The 21,969-nt window shown below is 38.7% G+C and overlaps 1 protein-coding gene across 2 annotated transcripts in view; it reads right to left on the bottom strand.

Annotated features, from left to right (window-relative positions):
* The window catches only part of LOC122806386 (leucine-rich repeat neuronal protein 2-like), a 1,426,491-nt gene that overhangs the window by 297,917 nt on the left and 1,106,605 nt on the right, over positions 1 to 21,969 (bottom strand). For both annotated transcript variants that reach the window (XM_044076746.1, XM_044076747.1), the window contains one exon: positions 14,243 to 14,306. The gene's annotated coding sequence lies outside the window, so the exon portion shown is untranslated. The remainder of the gene's footprint in view (positions 1 to 14,242; positions 14,307 to 21,969) is intronic.

Raw genomic sequence — 21,969 nt, 5'->3', positions numbered from 1 at the left:
TATAGCTACACTTAGTTCAGATATTTTTATTTATTTGAAACTGTCCTGCAATGTTGTTTTAAATATTTCTTGTGATTTTGAACTCTGATGTCATTGTAATTATATACTGAGTATTTTCTTGTTATTTTATTATTTATTATTAAATATATTTAAACCTTTCATTGTGGCTGATCTTTGTAGTGCTAGTTAAGTTCTGAGAGTATTTGCATATTTATTTGATGACACTGTGGGTCACCTAACAGTCTTGCTCTTGCTCAAACTACCATTTTTATTAATAGTAAGTTTACACAGTAAGATTAGACACCCTTTGTTAAGGGCCTTAAAGCAGCTGATAAGGGATTATGGTGGCAGTGATAACTACTCTATAGTGTGGGCAGAGGGGGGCTTAGCTAGTAAACCTGTGCTAGCCTTTCCCAGATGTGTGTATGTGTGTGTGTGTGTGTGTGTGTGTGTGTGTGTGTGTGTGTGTGTGTGTGTGTGTGTGTAAAACAAATCTCCAAGAGTGTGTATGTGTGTGTGTGTGTGTGTGTGTGTGTGTGTGTGTGTGTGTGTGTGTGTGTGTGTGTGTGTGTGTCAGCTACTTGGGCAGGGACATGAAGCACAGGTTGGACAGAGAAAATGTTGGAGGATTTGGCTTGGAACCCTGGCTAAGGACTCAGCTCTGTAGCTGTGCCAGTGGGGAGTCTTATTGGGGATCGGGAGAAAGGGGAGAAACCAGCCCCGGATTGACTGTGGTCCTCTGTGTGCTCTTAAGGGAAATTGCACTTGATGCTGAATCTGGAAATACTGTGTGTGTGCCTGTCATTCACTCAGTGTACATCCCCCACTGGTGCCAGTGGTGAGGATTGAGGCTTCTTGATTACTAGTCCAGTGGTGGGTCATCACAGCCTGGATGAGTTTATTTAATATTTTTGGATGGAAATCTTATTTGTAAGCAGGTTATAGACAAATTACTTAACAACTAAGTTTTAATCCAGTCAGCAGATTAACTGTGTGTATGTGTGTGTGTGTGTGTGTGTGTGTATGTATGTGTGTGTGTGTGTGTATGTGTGTGTGTGTGTGTGTGTGTGTGTGTGTGTGTGTGTGTGTGTGTGTGTGTGTGTGTGTGTGTGTGTGTGTGTGTGTGTGTGTGTGTGTGTATGTGGGCATGCACATGCATATTACCTGGCTTATCTTCAAAACTGGAGTTAACAGTTGAACCCCCTGAAAGATGGTGCCCAGTATCAAGGGAGGCAGTGTAGCCAGTTTGGCACTAAAGCCACAAACAGAAGCTGCAACCACTGGATACTTTTTAGGCTTCTGTCTGCAACATTGTCTGGGTGTATTATGTCCTAAACCCTGGTATGAAGAATGATTTTCAGGCCTGTACTTGCATAGATCCCAACCCTAGTCTCCTCCAAGACTATACCAATCAGCACCAGCTCATCTGCACAATTATTTCTGATCCACCCCAAGAAGATAAGCGTACAGGGAAAGCCCCATAATTCCTCTTTCCTCCCAGCCAGTTCCACATGTGAACAAGCCACTAACCAAAATTATGTCACTAGCATCATGTTTAGGGCATTTTCTTTCTAGGCCAATAGAGCTGGCAACTTAGTAACATGTCAAATTCCTTTTTGATTTAATTTTCACTGCCACAGTAGGAAGGTATAACATCAGTTTCACCACTGCTTACACATTCATTCATTTATATTCCATTTATATTTTCCTATCATAATTGTTTCACTCTAACTAAAACATCATTCCTGGATGCTATGTGCATATAGTAAAGACTTCTTTTAACACCATAGTTTGAAGTACTGGCTACACACAGTTGAAATGTGTAAGGAATCCATTTTGCCATATCTCTTAAGTGTACCTCATTATGAGGAACATTCCTCATTTGGGGTCTTAAAAGTTCATGTTCCTCAATGTTGCACATTGGAAGAGTCTGTTATGCATTCAGTGCAGGGGCGGCCCATGCCATTGGACTGCAGGACTGCAGCCCCACAGCTGTAAAAGAAAGAAGAAAGACCTCAACTGTAAAAGAAAGAAGAAAGAAACTAAACAAAAGGACAAAAATTGTGGACCTTCATGCATGCACAGCATTTCCGACATCCAGACTGCTGCTGAACCAGTCCAGAGCATGCGCAAAGCTCCAGACTGATTCAGCAGCAGTCCAGATTAGAAACACAGCAGTCAAGAGCATCCCAGAAGTCTATGCTGTTAGTTACAACTGCATAGACTGGAAAGGGATTGGACTGCAATGTCCGCAGGCTGGCATGGTCTCACAGGAAAGAAGGACTTCACCACAGGATCGGTGACATCTCACGGGAGCCTAGTGAGTGGATATGTGGAGCTATACAGCAACAGTAGGCCCTGGACCCATGTAAGTGTAGTATTACAAGCAACGGTGTGTGTCTGTGTTTAAAACACCCCAGTTGCTGTGTACTGGTGGCTAGATAATACCTCAGGATTGAACCCTATACCTTGGTTGCAGGTGGCAAGGGCCTGAATTCCCTACCCACCACCATTTGTAAAAAACATGCAGATTTTTGCCTCGTATTTGTTCTGTTCTGTTCCTCATAAAATCTGTGGTTTCTGGATTTTTGTTACCTTACACAGTCTGTAATGCAGTGGTGCACTGGTAGCATTGTTGCGTGACAGCTTCAGGTTCTCTGGTTTGATTCTTGGCTGGGATGCCTTCTGTGTGTAGTCTGCATGTTCTCCCATCTTACAAAGACATAAGTGTTTCTCTCTGGGCCTCTGCTGAAAATTGGCTTTTGTTTCAAGTCAGACTTTCCTGCTTAACAAATGTTAAATAAATAAAAATAACAGGGATTTGAATTTCAGGCTTCATATTCTTCAGAAAGTACATTGCAACACAAAACATTTTATTCAAGCAATTTTCTAAATTTATAACATGGGCATTTGAAATGTGTCCCTATTTTTGGGACTGTATTCCCCCATTATTGGCTTTGTCCAGGTTTTTTGTGCTAAGGTTGAGAGCTATGGTGACAACTGAATTCACTGAATATGTTTGGGGGTGTAGTTCCCCATTACTGGCTTTGTCTACATGTTTTTTGCTAAGAGGTTGAGAGCTATGGCGAGAACTGAATTCACTGAATATGTTTGGGGGCAGTATTCCCCCATTATTGGCTTTGTTCAGGTGTTTTGTGCTAAGAGGTTGACAGCTATGGTGAGAACTGAATTCACTAAATGGCAGCCATTTAAGTTTCAGTCTTCATCTCTTTCATAAAATAGATTATTTGACATAGTGGTATGTGGCTCTGACTGTTTTTCACAGGGTCATGGGTTCAATACTTGGCAGTAAAATGTATGGTGGTAACACAGCATTTTATTGTAGCAACTTTACAATATTATACAAGCAATGTTTAAAATGTGACCTTGGTTTTTGGGCTTTTGTCCCCCCCAATAAATTTTGGCTTTTTCCAGATTTCTTGCGCTGCAAAGTTCAGAGATACAACTGAGTGTCAAGCAGATTTTACAAGACATTGAGAGCTGCAGGGGAACAAAAGTTTAGTGCTGCTCATGCTGAGTCGGCTTGCATTGTTAATAGCACAACAGGTAGTGTACTTGCTTTTGATGCAGAAGGCTGTGGGTTCTACTCCCACAGTAGATAGATGCATTGCTGATACTGTACTGTATTGTAAAGGGGGTGGATGCTGCAGTCCTTTTTGGCAAAGATACCTAGTAACTATGAACCTGTTATCAGTTTGCCATCCATAAGCTAATGCAGTTTTACTAGCTTATAATTTTTAATGCTAACATAGGTAATTTATTCTTCAAGGGCAACAGGCACTTTATTTGTAGATGAAACAATGAAATATAAAGTTGTTTGCTAGCAGCAACCTCTTCATTAGATACAGATTTCTTTAATGTGGAATTATTTAGATTACTTTTACTTCTTCAGAGATTGTGCATATTTACTGATACTGGTGGACTGTAGAAGTTTGAGTAGACTTTTATGATGCAAATGTTCTTTATTGGTCAGTTTTGTCATTATTAGTGCATGCATTTTGTTTCATTGTTTACTGGAAAAATGTTCTGAATTAGGCAGTTTTGTCATTATTGATGCATGCATTTTGTTTCATTGTTTACTGGAAAAATGTTCAAAACAATAAATTTAAAACGTTGTCTAACAACTGTACTGTTTTGTTCAAGGAATATAATTTAATACAACCAGCCACTGGGGACGCACAAGCCAGTGCATTTCTTTGTGCCGGTCCCAAGCCCGGATAAATGGGGAGGGTTGCGTCAGGAAGGGCATCCGGCATAAAACTTGGCCAAATCATTCATGCAGACACCAGTAAATATTTGCATACGGATCGGTCGAGGCCCAGGTTAACAATGACTGCCACCAGTACTGTTAGCCAACTGGATACTGGCAGAAATTGGGCTACTGTTGGCCAGAGGAAGAGAGGTGGGGAAGGCATGGCCGAAGGCAGGAAGAGAGGAGAAAGGCTAGGACTGTAGTAGTGAGGGTTGGAACTTTGAATGTTGGCAGTATGACTGGCATAGGGAGAGAGCTAGCCGATATGATGGACAGAAGGAAGGTTGGTATATTGTGTGTGCAATAGACCAGATGGAAGGGGAGTAAGGCTAGGTGTATCGGAGGTGGGTTCAAATTGTTTTATCATGGTGTGGATGGGAGGAGAAATGGCATAGGAGTTATTCTGAAGGAACAGTATGCTAAGAGTGTTTTGGAGGTGAAAAAAGTGTCAGAGTGATGTTTATGAAGCTGGAAATTGATGGTGTACTGATCAATGTTTTTAGTGCATATGCACCACAAGTTGGGTGTGCGATGGACGAGAAAGAAAAATTTGAAGTGAGTTGGATAAAGTGGTGATGACTGTACCCAAAGGTGACAGAGTGGTGATTGGAGCAGATTTCCATCGTCATGTTGGTGAAGGGAACAGAGGGGATGAGGAAGTGATGGGTAGGTATGGTGTTAAACAAAGGAATGCAGAAGGTCAGATGGTAGTGGATTTTGCAAAAAGGATGGACATGGCTGTGGTGAATATGCATTTTAACAAGTGGGAGGAGTATAGGGTGACATACAAGAGTGGAGGAAGATGCACATAGGTGGATTATATCTTATGTAGGAGGGCCAGTTTGAAGGAGATTGGAGACTGTAAATTGGTGATAGGGAAAGTGTAGTTAGGCAGCATAGGATGGTGGTTTGTAAGATGACTTTAGTGATCAAGAAGAGGAGAAGGAGTGTGAGGGCAGCACCAAGGATCAAATGGTGGAAATTGAAAAAGGGTAATTGTGAGATGGAGTTCAGGGAAGAGTTAAGACAGCACTGGGTGGCAGTGAAGAGTTACCAAATAACTGGCTAACTACAGCAGAGCTAGTAAGGGAGATGGCTAGAAAGATGCTTGGTATGACATCTGGACAGAGGAAGGACAACAAGGAGACATGGTGGTGGAATGAGGAAGTACAGGAGAGTATACAGAGAAAGAGGTTGGCAAAGAAGAAGTGGGATTGTCAGAGAGATGAAGAAAGTAGACAAGAGTATAAGGAGATGAGGTGCATGGAAAAGAGAGAGGTGGAGAAGGCTAAGGATAAGGCATATGAAGAGTTATATGAAAGTTTGGACACTAAGGAGGGAGAAAAGGACCTGTATCAATTGGCTATTCAGAGGGACCGAGCTAGGAAAGATGTGCAGCAGGTAAAGGTGATAAAGGATAATGAGGGAAACTTACAAGCGAGAAGAGTGTGTTGAGCAGATGGAAAGAGTACTTTGAAGGGTTGATGAATGAAGAGAATGAGAGGGAGAGGAGGTTGGATGATGTGGGGAGAGTGAATCATGAAGTGCAATGGATTAGCAAGGAGGAAGTAAGGATAGCTGTTGGTCCAGATGACATACCTGTGGAAGCATGGAGGTGTTTAGGTGAAATGGCAGTGGAGTTTTTAACCAGATTGTTTAATGCAATTTTGGAAAGTGAGAGGATGCCTAAGGAATGGAGAAAAAGTGTTTTGGTACCAATTTTTAAGAAAAAAGTGATGTGCAGAGCTGTAGTAACTACAGAAGAATTAAATTGATCAGTCACAACATTAAGTTATGGGAAAGAGTAGTGGAAGCTAGGTTAAGAAGGGACGTGATTATTAGTGATTAGCAGTATGGTTTCATGATGGGAAAGAGCACTACAGATGCAATGTTAGTTCTGAGAGTGTTGATGGAGAAGTACAGAGAAGGTCAGAAGGATTTGCATTGTGTTTTTGTAGACTTAGAGAAAGCATATGACAGGGTGCCTAGAGAGGAGTTGTGCTATTGTATGAGGAAGTCGGGAGTGTCTGAAGGTATGTAAGAGTGGCACAGGATATGTATGAGGGTAGTGTGACAGTGGTGAGGTCTGCGGTGGGAGTGACAGATGCATTTAAGGTGGAGATGGGAATCATGGATTACATCAAGGATCAGCTCTGAGCCCTTTCTTATTTGCAATGGTGATGGACAGGTTGACAGACGAGATCAGACAGGAGTCCCCGTGGACTATGATGTTTGCAGATGATATTGTGATCTGTAGTGAGAGTAGGGAACAGGTGGAGGAGACCCTGGAGAGATGGAGATATGCTCTAGAGAGAAGAGGAATGAAGGTCAGCAGGACTAAGACAGAATATATGTGTGTGAATGAAAGGGAGGATAGAGGAATGGTGAAGATGCAAGTAGAGGTGGCGAAGGTGGATGAGTTTAAATACTTGGGATGAATAGTTCAGAGTAATGGTGAGTGTGAAAGAGAAGTGAAGAAGAGAGTACAGACAGGGTGGAGTGGGTGGAGAAGAGTGTCAGGAGTGATTTGTGACAGACAGGTACCAGTAAGAGTGAAAGGGAAGGTCTACAAAAGGGTAGTGAGACCAGGTATGTTAAATGGGTTGGAGACAGTGGCATTAAGAAAAAGGCAGGAGTTAGAGCTGGATGTGGCAGAGTTAAAGATGTTAAGATTTGCACTGGGTATGACAAGGGTGGACAGGATTAGGAATAAGTATATTAGAGGGTCAGCCCAGGTTGGAAGGTTTGGAGGCAAAGCCAGCGAGGCAAGATTACGTTGGTTTGGACATGTGCTGAGGAGGAATGCTGAGTATATTGGGAAAAAGATGCTAAGGATGACGCTACCAGGTAACAGGAAAAGAGGAAGGCCTAAGATAAGGTTTATGGATGTGGTGAGAGAGGACATGCAGCTGGTTGGTGAGACAGCAAGATGCAGAGGACAGGAAGAAAACAGCTCAAAGTTAATCTTTATCTGCCACTGGCAAAATGCATTTTCTTTGAATGTGGGTTTCAATGCTGTTTCAATGAATGTGAGTTTCAAGGGCAGAGAAGTTTTAATGCTAAGTTTGTTTTCATTGTGAGACTGCATTGCTTTGTTTAGCAGATGTCTTAGTGTTTGTGCTGTAAAATGCAAAATAAAACTTTCAAATGAAGTCCAAATCATCGTAGAAGTAAAGCAGTATGCAGATTAGTGTTTATGGTAAATGTGAAATAGCCAAGTAATGGTTCATTGGAATGGCTGCAGGGGGGGACGACCATGATTTTGGGAGGGAGAAGGGCGGCAAACTCAAAGACAGCCCCGGCTGAACTTTACCTCTCAACTGTCCAGATTTTCACAGAATGAATAGATTTTTGCTTCTTATTTTTGGTTTGTTCCTCATAAAAAATTGTGGTTTTCTGGCAAAATCATTTAGGAATTAAGTTACTAAATAATGACAGACACTGAGTTTCAGACTTCATAACCTTCAGAAAAATGCATGCTAAAGCAAGACCTGTTATATTCTATCAACTGTCTCAGTTTATACAAGAGCAATTTTTAGTACTGTTTATATGTTCCCCCAATATATTTGGCCTTGTCCAGATTTCCTGCATTAACAGGTTGAGAGGTAAGTGCAAATAAATTGCTTTATAGAATTAGGCATATCCAAGCCTCTCAACTGTCCCTGATTTTTGGCTCAAAATGTTCCTCTTCCCCTAATAATCCCTCCGCAAAATGGCAATTTTAGAAGAAAACGTGGATGGTTTACAGTTAATAAATAACTGTAATAATCAGAGTTATAGATTACTTTTATTTCAAAAATGCATGTAGATTCTTTTATTTTGTTAGCTGCTCAAGTTAGCAGTACTAATATTAAAAAAAGTGTCCCTTCTTTGACAGGTTCCCAGCTGTATTGTGTGGCTATTTTATATTTTTGCATCACATTTTTGGTCCATTTTTCATAAAAAATGTGGGTTTTTTTTGGCAAATTAGTGGCAAATCATTAAACACTGAAGTTAGAAAATAATGACAGACATTTGAGTTTCAGATTTCATACCCTTCAGAAAATTCATGCTAATGCAAGACCTACTATTCTATTATCTTTTTAAGTTTATAAGAGCAATATTTAAAAATTGTCCTTATTTTTGGGCCTTTGTCCCACTTCTATGTATGGCTTTGTCCAGATGTCTTGCTGTGAGGTTGAGAGATATGATAAATGTGTCAGGGCCATCTCAGTCAGAGAGAGAAATTTCAAATTGTGACATACTTGTTACACCCCACTCCCCCATGTAGTGACTCTGGATGTGTTCAAGCAAGGCAAGGAGTAGTTATTCAGTGTAAATGTGCAGAGTATCCCCCCATCCAAGGTAGACAAAAGTAGTACAATGGCTTTTCATCTGTCCTTGATTTTGCAGAATGTTCTGTTTTCTGTCATATTTTTATACTGTTGATTTATGCTTATTATTATTTAGAAAGTGCCTGTTGCTCTGTGTTTAAGTAGCAATGATTTAATGACCATCGGGTAAGCTTTTCTGAGATTGTAAGATGCAAGTAAGCTTTAATAAGCATATTGTTAAAGAATTGCCAACATTGAAAGCCTTTCTGTTGTTGCCATGCAGAGAATACTTACATAACTAGATAACAAATAAGCCTTGGGTATTGAAATGCATATGACAGTATTTGTAATAAAGGACAGGATTACATTAGGAAGCTCATTACATTTGTTGGAGACTTGCAGTCATCTTTGGAGGCTTTACCTACAAACTAAACAGAATTCCAATCTATCATGTGTGGTCCATAACCTGTGCAGTAATCCTTTAAGCAATTTATCTTGAGCTTGTTTTTTGTTTGCTTTTCATTTTTTTACTTTGATTATGTTTTCCCCATAAAACAAGTAGATAGTTGTCAGGCAGCAGGTCTTTTTTGGATAAGAAAGATTTTTACAAGTGGGGGTATCACAGAGATTGCTACTTTCAGCATGTTACTTGGTACTTTAATAAAGCTGAATATAAATTATAATTAGAACTGCAGTGCAAGGAGAAGTGGTTTGATTTGAGTGTTGCTTGTTTTTCTTATACTTGATTTTGACTGGCATTCCAGTAATGTATTTAAAAAGTAATTTATTTTGTCATTCCTCACAACCTTTTTGTTTCCATCTAGTAAGCTGTTGTGCAGCCAGTGCATTGAAATATTTTTTCTTCTACACTTCATTTTGTCTTGATTGGACTCTCATAATGATGGTTTGGCACCCAGGGCAGCGTATTTAATTAAAGTTACAGTTTTTGTGGTTTTGAGCATAGCTCCTCCCCATTCTGGTTGGCCACAGCCCTTCCAATTGACCCCACCCATTCAGCTGTCTCCTGCAGCCCCCCTTTGATTTGAAGTCACCAGCCGCCTCTGATTCAGTGGCAGGTATTTTGTAAATGATATCCATGGTAAATAGAAATGAATCATATGATGTCATTAAAATAACTTTTCTATAAGCAAAAATAACACATTTTAAATGTCCTATGAGCTTTCTAGTTGAAGTTGTTAGTAAACTACTAGAAATTGTTCCACATTTTGGCCATTTGTTCGACATTATGAGAGATAGTGTTCCTCATTTTGGAGACAGAAGGTTGAGAGCTATGCATTTTGCTTATATTCAAGACTCATCGGAAGGGAGAGATAAGAACAAATGGGTATCATCTCCTTGTACCTTTCAGCTTCCTCCCTCATTTCCCTAGACAATCTACCAAAATATGCATACTACAATGTTTCACAAGGGACTGTTTTAGCTGAGTTCTGACCTGTACAATTCTACAATGATGTCCATATCTAGAAAGAGTAATAACCAGTAAGATGTTCCATCAGAGTTCATCAGACAGAGATAGATACTATTAAAATACTTCAGTCACCTGATACAGGAAACAGGTTTAATACCACTACATAAGTTGCTTTTGGTGATATCCTAATCTCAACTAAAGATCACAGTTGAATGATTCTGATGGCCTGTAATCAATATTTTTCTATCAAGGGAAGTTCTATTAGACTTTTACAGGAAAGCCAAGTGGCATGCAGAACAAAAGGAAATTATAAAATGTATATACAAGAGAACAGAAAAGGAAAACAGCAAAGCAGAATAAATAAAGTCAGATCCGTCCTACACAGACATACAACTTCTTGAAAGAATTAAGATAATTTATTTATTTTGTTTATTTTATCTTACATTTGTTGACCGGGATTGTCCGACTGAGCTGAAGAGCCCTTTTTCATTGGAGGGCTGGGGAGAAAAGCTCCAACATATTATACAATTTTCATTATAAATTAGCATTAAACAGCAATGTTACAGGATTATTACAAAGCATTAAGTTAGCAATACAATGCTTTACAGTGTCAGTAATCAGGAGTATAGCATAACTATTTCAAGATGTATAAAAAGAAATATGTCATTAAGATGAGTATAGTTTTTGGGGTAAGTGTTTACAAAAACCCAGTTTTATCATAATGTAGTTGCATGAAGGCAAGATAATTACAATAGAATGTTTCTCTGAGGCAATTTGCTTAATAGATTTTAGAAGACAGTAGAAAGAGTAGTCAAGGAAGATTAGAGAGAGCTAGTGAGAAGAGTGAGTTAAGGGCAGAAAGTAGATTAAGGTATGAGAAGTAGGGGATGTTAAGGAGGGAGAGTGCAGTAGCAGAACCAGTGACTTTTAAAGTGCTCTTTAGTGGCTGTCTTAAATTGTTTAGGATGTGTAAGGGTCCTGATTTCTAGTGGAAGCCTATTCCAAGCAATAGTGGGGTGATAGCTGTACATGTTGCGTCCAGCTTTAGACTTGGGTTTGTAGATTTGTAGCAGGTCTTGGTTAGAGCTTCGGAGAGGTCTGGAGGAAGAATAATGGAAGATGAGAGGGGATAATGCTGGGCAGTAGGAATGCTGGTATAGGATAGAATGGATGATCTGGAACTGGAAGAGAAGAAGCGTGTGGGGTAATTCAAGCCAGTCTAGGTGTTTTAGAGAGTATCATGAAGTTATCAGTACTATTAAGTCCCTCTTGCTCCATTCATCTGCTTTGGCTGAAGCTGTAATAAACTTGTTTTAAGTCACAGTGTCCCTTCCCTTGTCACTGAGAAAGAATAATACCAAATAGATGACCATTCAGTGATGACTGCAACAAAACTGTCCATATAGTACAGAAGAAATGTCTCCTCTGAAAGCAGAAACATGGAAATGGAAGAGCTCAGTACCCCATATCATTCTGAAACGTCTTCAGCCAAAGTTCCAGGGTGGAAAGATCGAGAGAGCAAAACTTCTAGTTGTCTAGCACCTTTAAGTAAAGATCATCAAGTCAAGGTCTTCTAGATGAAAAAGAGGGTTCCCAAATTTAGCATCATTCCTGAGTCCAGACAGCAGAGCTGAACTGTATGGTCAAATATACTGAGCCACAGTGCTCAATTATGCCACAGGAAATTTGCCCCACCATTGGCATCACTATTACAACATCAAGCCCATCCACCAAGATGAAGGAAAAAAACAAGGATCAGTAAAATTAGATCAATAAAGGATAAGAATCCTACAAAATATTACTATAAATAGCATGCCTAAGTGGCCCATGCATTCAACACGCAAGGGAAATAACAAGAAAGTGTTGCTGAAAAGCAGACTGAGTCAAGCATCTGACACATTAACTCCTCAAGGAAACAAAAACGTGAACCAGATATTAGACATAGCACATGCTTCCTACATTTCTGAATTAGCATATGACACATTACCTCCTCAAGGAAACATAAACGTGAACCAGGCCTTGGACATAGCATATATTCCCTTCATTTCTGAATTAGCATCTGACACATTCCTCTGCAAGGAAACATAAAGGTGAACCAAGCCTTGGACATAGCACATACTCCCTGCATTTCTGAATTAACATCTGACACATTCCTCTGCAAGGAAACATAAAGGTGAACCAAGCCTTGGACATAGCACATACTCCCTGCATTTCTGAATTAACATCTGACACATTACCTCCTCAATGAAATATAAACACGAACCAGGCCTAGGACATAGCATATACTCCCTGCATTTCTGAATTAGCATCTGACACATTACCTCTGCAAGTAATCATAATCGTGGACCAGGCCTTGGACATAGCATATATTCCCTGCATTTCTGAATTACCATCTGACACATTACCTGCGCAAGGAAACATAAACGTGAACCAGTTCTTGGACATAGCATATATTCCCTGCATTTCTGAATTAGCATCTGACACATTACCTCCACAAGGAAACATAAAGGTGAACCAAGCCTAGGACACAGCATATGCTCCCTGCATTTCTGAATTAGCATCTGACACATTACTTCCACAAGGAAACATAAACGTGAACCAGATCTTGGACATAGCATATACTCCCTGCATTTCTGAATTAGCATCTGACACATTACCTCCTCAATGAAACATAGACATGAACCAGGCCTTGGACAAAGCATATATTCCCTGCATTTCTGAATTAGCATCTGACACATTACCTCCACAAGGAAATATAAATGTGAACCAAGCCTTGGACATAGCATATACTCCCTGCATTTCTGAATTAGCATCTGACACATTACCTTCTCAAGGAAACATAAAAGTGAACCAGGCATTGGACATAGCATATGTTCACTATATTTCTAAATTAGCATCTGACACATTATCTCCTCAAGGAAACATAAACATGAACCAGGCCTTGGACACAGCATATACTCCCTGCATTTCTGAATTAGCATCTGACACATTACCTCCGCAAGGAAACATAAACACGAACCAGACCTTAGACATAGCATATACTCCCTGCATTTCTGAATTAGCATCTGACACATTACCTCCTCAAGGAAACATAAACACGAACCAGGCATTGGACACAGCATATACTCCCTGCATTTCTGAACTAGCAATTGACACATTACTTCCTCAAGGAAACATAAACTTGAACCAGGCCTTGGACATAGCATATACTCCCTGCATTTGTGAGTTAGCATCTGGCATCTGTGATCTATATTCTACCTGGTAATACACCTGCTAGCCTTGAAGACTTCCTATCCTGGTGTTCTTCCACATACTCACAAGAAATCCTTATTCTGTGGGATTTCAACCTAGATTGGTTCACCTGCATATCAGAACCACCAAGTAATCTAATAGATCTCCATGGCTACCAGCAGCTAGTCCAAATTACAAGTAGATGTGATAAAAAAATCTAAATGGGAATCCATCCTTGACTGGGTCCTAACTAACAACCCCACATTGTACCCCCATGCAGGCAGTCTCCCAGACACCTTAAGTGACCACAACATAATATACTTTATATGTGGTAGAACAAGCATATGCAAAACCACTAACTATATATCCACTAGAAACACAAACAAATTCTCTCCTGAGGTCCTCAATACTTCACTCTGTAACTGTGACTGGACGTCCCTAAAAACCCACCCACTTGACCAGGATGTAGCATATTTCAACAAAACATTTCTACAACACCTAGACACTGTCACTCCATTGTGCAAAATCAAGGACTGAACCTCTAAAAACCCCTGGCTCAGTAAATAAACCAAACAAATCCTCAAGTCCAGAGATGCTGACTGGCTTTAATATCAAAAAAACAAAGAAACACAAAGCCTAACTAAGTACCAAGAACTGCGCAACCGTGCAAAAAAATGCATTAGGCTGGACAAAAAAATCCTACTACATGAAAAAGAAACAAGTGAAATGTATGTGTATACATTTGATATATATATATATATATATATATATATATATATATATATATATATATATATATATATATATATATATATATTCTGTTTTTGAGGGACCACAAGAAAGACTGTGGGAACAAAATGGACAAAAAAGTCAGGTCCAGGAATAGTTGATGTGAATGCTATCTGGGTGAAGTAAAACTGAAGTAATTCTATATACAATAATGAGGCCTATTACTTTTGCAATAATCATAGTAAAAAAAAAATCCAATCTACATACCAAGTGCCTCCAGTTTTAGAGGATTAATGACTTGATTTCCTTTTAAACTGTAATTCTTCTATACCTACAGAATAAAAATGAAATATATTGTCAATAAATTTAACAGAAATTGGACAATTCACAGACTAATTTAAATAATTATAATTTTAAAGTAATAATAGGCAGGATGCAGAAGTGTGGCTTCAGCGGTTGCTAGGCTCAAACTGCAAATACTCAATACAAATGACAACATATGCAAAGTGAGAGATTACATTTCTGAATGTGTGAAGGAACAGGTACTTTGGAGTATAGCCTTAGTTCATGCCAAGTCCATACTGTAATGCATTACATTATAAATTGCAGTGCGTGCTGTACATCATATGTCATTCACTTATTCTATAGTCCTGTTTCAGATAAAAACTTTTTTGAACTACGTGTTTTGATTTCCACGCATCTAATGTTAATCCCACCACTGCTTGCTGCTGTGGTTCATACAACCAGCTCTAGCCTGTGATGACATTTAACAAGGTCAGATTATTGATTGCTGTATTAGATGCCTGGTTTAAAGTTTGAAATTGTCTTGTCATGATAATATTGCCTGCATTTACTGCATTCACCTTGAGTTTAGGGAAAGATCCCAGTAATACCATGCTGATGACTGTATCCCTTTATAGAAATGTTCATTAGTGCAAGTTTGTAACAATGTAAAAAGACTGCTGTTCCTGATAGAATGGCGTGATTACAGCAAAACCTACAGGAACTCCTTTTTGGTGAACTGCACACACATACGTATATCTGTCTCTCTCTCTCTCTCTCTCTATATATATATATATATATATATATATATATATATATCCATTACACAAGCATGTGCACACACACACACACACACACACACACACACACACACACACACACACACACACACACACACACACACACACACACACACACACACACACACTCAGAGTTGGTATGTACAAAAGTAGCTGGGGGTGTGAGAGGCTTGCACCTGAAACAAAAAGTATAGATATAAGCTTTTTTTTTCCCCCCATATTTAGTTTAACCCAAAATTTTCATTGGTGTGTGTTTCATGGAGTGTGGCATTTGTGGAACAGTTTTATACCTGTGTGTAAATTTGAGAGAAGCCTAGTTTGGAGTCAGATTTAATTATTTTTTATATGTGTTTGTTTGTTGAATGCTGTGAACTGACATCTTTGGTAGTGCATTCTGAGTGCACTTATATTTACAGAGCAGATGCACATTTCATTTCTGGGTAGCCCTGACATGATCCTGGTTCATCCTGACACAACTAATGTTGATCAAATGCAGGATGCTGCATTTCTTAATATATCTTTTAGCATAGCTTTGGGGACTGCATGTTACAGAAAAAGCATGCAACAAATGTTATGCCTAACTGTTTTGCTACTCTACAGAGATCTGCTGTTGGCTCTCTAGTGCAGGGTGAGGAAACACTGAATGCTCCCTGCAGGAGCTGGCATTGATCAGTAGCCCACAAGCTGGTTGGTTTGACTGGGAGTGACAGGAATGAGAGAATTGTGCCATTCAACCCTACCTAGAAAGAATGAGGTGGTATCAGCTTCTGCATGTCTTCCACCTGAAGCAAATTAGGTGGTGCAGGAACAGAGTTGGGACCAACAGTGAGTGTCAACCTAAGTAGTAGCAGTAGTACACTTGTAGTTTAATGTATGTGTGGAAGTATGCGCATGTTGTAGACACGTATTGTACACAGCTGGATATCTGCAAACCCCAAGGGGCCTAGGGGTTAGGGAACAGAACACTTTACTCACTAAGTTGGTGGCCAACCATAATATGCCTCTCACTCAATAGTACACTACACTGTATGTCTAGATGGGCATGAGGTTCTGTTAGTCAGCATGGCAGAGACCCTAGAAAGTGAGTAATAAGATAAAGTCTGCAAGGAAATTTCTCACCAGCATAAAATCACATATCTATGGATGCATTTCTTGCAGACAAAAAAGACTGGCAGACCTAGGTTTCCAAACACCATATCTTTAAGTCCATGAGACATTTTATTTTAAATGTCAGTATTCATTCATTAAGCTAAAATTAAGAGATTTATTGTATAATTACAAAACAAATATGGCCATTAACTCAAAGTGCAGTGTCACTACTTCACATTATTAGCCACTAACCTTCAAGAAAGTAAACTTATAGCAAAAACTATTCCTTATGAATGGATAGAAGCACAGATTATGCCCATCAAGTTGTGATTTTCATAATCACATAAGCTGCTGTGTCTTTTCAGAACTACAATAATAAATCCTCAGCTGTCCACTGTAACTGTATAAAACTTAAGTGTACATAAAACATCTAAACATGTACTTCAGTCTATAAAGTTCAGGTGCAAATGTACCAAATAAAGATACATGCTGCCATGCAACAAGAATGCGGGAGTACTTTACACACCAACACCACGTTTCATTTTCTTATTGCAAAATCATTGCTCCATGGGAAATGAAGACTGGATAATTAGTAAACAAACTAGAAAAAAATAAGTTCACTTTTAGTATAAAGACATAATTTCTATATGGAGTAAACACAGGTATGAAGTAACTGCCCAAAGCAAAAAAGGTGAAATCCATATGAAAATGTAAAAGAAGTGTTTTGTACTGAGAAAGTGAAGGAAACTTGAGTCTCCATAACATGCAGCTTGCATTTTTTTACATCCTTTTCTTTTAAAACTGCATTATATCTATCATATGAATGCTTAAATTATTTTACTGTATCTGAAATTATGAGTTTTTTGGAAGACTGCTCTAATATGTTATCATCTGTTATATGAAAAAAATAATTGAAATTTCCCTGCTGTCTACTCTGCATGTCTGATATGAAAACTTTTGTTCTTATTCAATGTTTTAACTTATGGAACCAGAATTGGCCCTGTAAATTTCTCTCAGGTTCCTGGAAATTTCTAGCATACTCCACCCGTCTTCTTCAATCATGTATACATGAATCTTTTCCTCTGGTAAAGAATGAGCATTGCTTTTGTTGCCCTACTCTGAACCCCCTTGGCCCTGTACATATTCTAATCAAGATATGATTCCAGACAAGATATTATCAACTATTCAGAAAAAATGGCATCTTGTTTTCTACTGATGACATATTTTGTTATACATGCCACCATGCAACTTCCTTCCTTGCTACTGTGTCACATTAGTCATCAATCCTGTTGCATATCTTTTATGTCATCAACAAAAATGAACACTTTTCCTTCCACCCCTTGTGCAATGTCATGTTGAGACTGGAATGGACATCCGCCAGAACTATAACCCCTGTGGTACTTTTTATTTATAATTTTTATGTCAATGGGCACGCTTTATTATTAATTGCTGTGTCCTTTTGCCTACCTAGTGTGTGTTTTACATATGCTGTCATCTTACAATCCACTCCATATCTTCCAGTGATCTTTTGTGTTGTACCACATTACCACCTTGCTGATGTCCTTTTAAACCACATTCACAGTCTGGTTCTGGTCAACCATCTTAGTTTTCCATTTAAACAACCTTGTTAGGTTTTCTGGCTAAACTAGAGAACACTTGGCCTTGTTAAGTGATGATCCACTATTGTATGACTATCTTGTATACTGTAATAGTTGCCTCTACCTTTATATAATTTTAATCTAATTAGCAAATCTATTTGTAACTGTTAATATATATTATTGAATGTCTGTTCACATATAATATTGAATGTCTGTTTTTGGACAACCTGGTAAACAGTGGCAAAATAAAAATTAATAAATGAAAAAAGAATAATTTCCATAAATAGCCTCCTCATCCACTGCCTACCTAAAGTACCTACTTTGACCCTGTCATGACTAAATTAACAATACTAATGGTTATATTAATTTATTTTTGTTGCACAGAAATACTGGTCACAGCCTGTGTTCCAGCCTCCCTTGCCAAAATATTTATTAGTCTTGCAAAGCAAAAATTACAGCAGTAAACAGAACAGCAAGTCATTTGATTTACATACACAGCCCCCTTCACCACTGGCCACCCACAGTGGCTGGTTTTACCCTGCCAATTTAAAAAAAAATTAAAAAAAAGAGAAAAAGCAATGCTTACTGTGACAACCGTGCCCTGGCCCAGCAATCAAGGAGCCTCAATCCTCACCACTATCACCAGGGAGGTCGTCTCCTAGAAGAGGAAAGGATAACTAATACACACAGTAAAGTACAATTTCCCTTAAGTGCACACAGAGATCACAGTCAGTCTGGGGCTGGTTCCTCCCTTGCTCTCCTGGTCCCCAATAAGACTCCCCACTGGCACAGCTATAGGGTCCAGGTCTCAGCCTAACTGGGCAAGCTAGGACCTCCAGTACCCTCTCTGTCTAACCAGTGCTTCGTGTCTCTGTCAAATAGCTGACACAACACACACACACTTTGAGATAAGTATTTATAGAACTTCACAGACACTCCTGGGAAAGGCTGACACAGATTCTCCAGCTGTGCCCCTTTACCCAGACTATACGGTAGTAATTACTGCCACCATCCAGTTAATAATATCAGCTACTAAAAAGCCCTTAAATGGGTGTCCAATTATTACTGTGCAATATTATTATCCAATGGTAATGTGACTATTCAATCTAGGCTTACTTTAGAGTGGCCTATTACAATAACCTCTATAAATATCCAATGTACTCTACACAAATCAGCCACAGGTAGAAGGTTTTAAAAATATTTAATAATAAATAATTAAAACACAAGACAAAACTACTATACCACAGAGATATCTAAGAGTTCAGAGATCACACAGAAACTTAAAATAATACAGTAGGACAGGTCTGATTTCAAAGAAAAAATACCTAATTAATCTTTACTAGCTTTAACTATTCCTACAAGAAATCACAGTGCTAAAACTTACATGTGAGCATAAGGCAGAGTGCTGATATGCTGGATATCAAGATCAAAATGCTTCCAGTCTCTTGTGAGAAATAGTATTTAAACATTACTAACAAACATGTTTGCTGGGTCACTCCCCAAATTACATCATTTTTGACACTTAGGTTTTCCCAAGCAAACAAACTGTATTATTTAGCCATCTAACACCTGCTCAGAAACTTACAACAATAGAAGATATTTCATATGTATATTCTAACAGAAACTAGAGCAATAAAACACCTTCCACATCTAAATTCTAGTCATAAACTTTAGCCTTAAAACAATGGGCATGAAACCTTCATCCAGCCACACTGGAGCCGAATTCTAATATGAAAGGATCACAACATGCTTCACTGGGCCAGTAGAGTGCAATGTTGTCACATATTTTGCAGTTCCACATTTCACAGTAATCTTTTACACTCAAGAAACATGCCTGTATTTTACATTTATTTACAAATGCCAGAATTATATATCAAATTCTATTTGACTAGGCTGGCAGCCTTCGCCCATCTCTCCCTAGTCGTCACACTTACAATATTGGAACCAATAGTACAATGTAGGTATTATGTAGTGTAACCAGTGTATATTTTATATTTAACATTTTTATCTAACATTTTTAAATCAGCATTTTTAACTAAGTTATACAATATATTTATTTTATTAGCACAAGCATTTTAAAACAATTTGCTTTAAGTTAATTAATATGCATCTATATGTATATTTAAAGGTGATTGCTATTGAACACAGTACTTTGCTAATTCTGTTGTACTGCCTTTTTAAACAAGTATTCATTCACCGCTCTATTGCATTGATCATGTGACTGATCATGTGACTGTGTTAAGAAGCTTACTTAAGCTTACATTTGAATTTTAACAGTTACTCTGATGAAGCCCTGGGAACTACAGGGTGAAAGTGCTTAGTCTTTTCCTGTTAATAAAGTTTGTCAGGTGTTACTGTTCTGTACAGGTTTGGTGGCGATTTTTATTTTTATTTTCTAGAAAGAGAACTCCCCACTGGGAGAATCAGAAAGTGAGCTCTCCTCTAAGTTTGAATCAGAAATCTGAGGGAAAAAACTATATCCATCCCGGCATCTTCCTGTTCAGATTATGAGTCTTGAATCTCTTCAGGGAAAGAAGAATCCCTGTTTCTTTAACCAGAAACTATTTTACAAGAAGGATCAATAGCTTGAATTAAACCCTGAGCCAGACCTTGTAAGCTATTCCTATCCAAAGAAATTGAAGGAGGAGTAGATATATGCTTGGTCATCTGTTCTGACAAAAATAATAGGGCCACCTGTGTTACTAATGGCAGCAGCTGCTTCCCAGGAATAGACACAGCATTGTGACAAGACAGAAAAACCTTCCTTGTTCCCATTCCAAGGACTGACAAGAGTGGCTCTCTCTTGCTTACTGAGGGGACCCCAAAAGCAGCAGAGGATGTGGCTAACCTCCAGTACATACTGGCTGTATTTGCTACACCAGAGGGATCCAAGGTAAGAAATGAGTGGTCTAAGGTACAACAAATGGCGACAGCAGAGTCACCCACCTGTGGTTGAGGCAAATTGCTAGCCTGCTGTGGTACCAATAACTGTTTGCATATTTTTTACTTTTTTGCAGCTGAAAGAAAGACCAACAGTGGGATAGGTAGTCTGTTACACGGTCAGGCAAAAATGGTACCACTTTTGCAATTAAGACAAGCAGCAATTGCTGGTAAATAATCGCCAGCCACAAAAGTTACATTTTTGAGAGAAAAACACAGTAAAAAGCACTTTAAAACACATGGCACCACAAAAGAAAAATAAACAGTTTCTTCACAGAAAAAAATATGTTCAGTTACTTTACACTGCCTTTAAACTGACAGAAAAAAAATAGTGTTCCATTTAAAAGTACACTACAGTCTCAAGACAGTCTGTTAGAACCCAACCTACTAGCTTTAAAGTAAGTTTCCTGAAGAAAAAAATAACAAAATAATAAAACATCAACAACATTTTCCCCAAGGGGAACTTATCTGCCAAGCAAAGGGGAGCACAAACTGGGTGTTAATTCTCAGAAGCCTCAGAGAAGCATACCCTTTGGATGCAGTAAAGCTCTGAATGGCTTCAAACCCAGATTTGGCTTTCAGTCAGTTCAGCTACTGCTACTTGACAATTTGGGCACATGGAAAGTGCCCAGAAGCTTTGAAACCTTGTTAGCTGTTATATACTTGGCCTAATATAACCCACGTAGCTAAGATTACTGCAGCAGTGATCAATATGATGAACATATTTTATTCAATTAAATAAAAAAAAAACAACAGCAATCAAAGCAAAGTTGGTGGGCTGCATCCCAGTATACTAGTACCACCAGCCACTCCTCCTTCAAATGCTGGTAGGTATTAGCCTCAGTCGCCACCCTTCTGCACTGACCCTATAACCTTTTATATTTTACGATCAGAGTTATACGACAGACAGTTTTACATACTACTAAAATCCTTTAGCTTTCAGTTTTTCAGGATGCTTGAAAATAAAAAAGTTGATAAAGTATTTAGTCATAATGTTGTCTAGCTTTTAGATTAACAGCGTGTTGTAAATTACTGCCTGTCTGGCCTTGAATGAGACACTTAACCTCTTTGTGATATACTCATCTCTTGAAATAGCAAAAACAAGAAGCTATGAAAACAACATATTTCAGCTCATCAGAGGTATTTCATTTCTCTTTTTCTTTTCCAGAAGTCAGATTTTGGCAATACTATTTATTCACAACAGTAAGACTTGTATTCTACCAATTGTACTTCAACTCAAAAGACCAGAAGATGAGCATTGTTTTATTCACCAACGTGACTTTTT

The sequence above is a fragment of the Protopterus annectens genome, chromosome 7.part0 (assembly GCF_019279795.1).
Source record: "Protopterus annectens isolate FY-2018-M chromosome 7.part0, PAN1.0, whole genome shotgun sequence".
NCBI classification, from domain to species: Eukaryota; Metazoa; Chordata; order Ceratodontiformes; family Protopteridae; genus Protopterus; species Protopterus annectens.
Note: the sequence above shows the minus strand (reverse complement) of the source record. Positions and strands in the feature narration are given on the sequence as shown.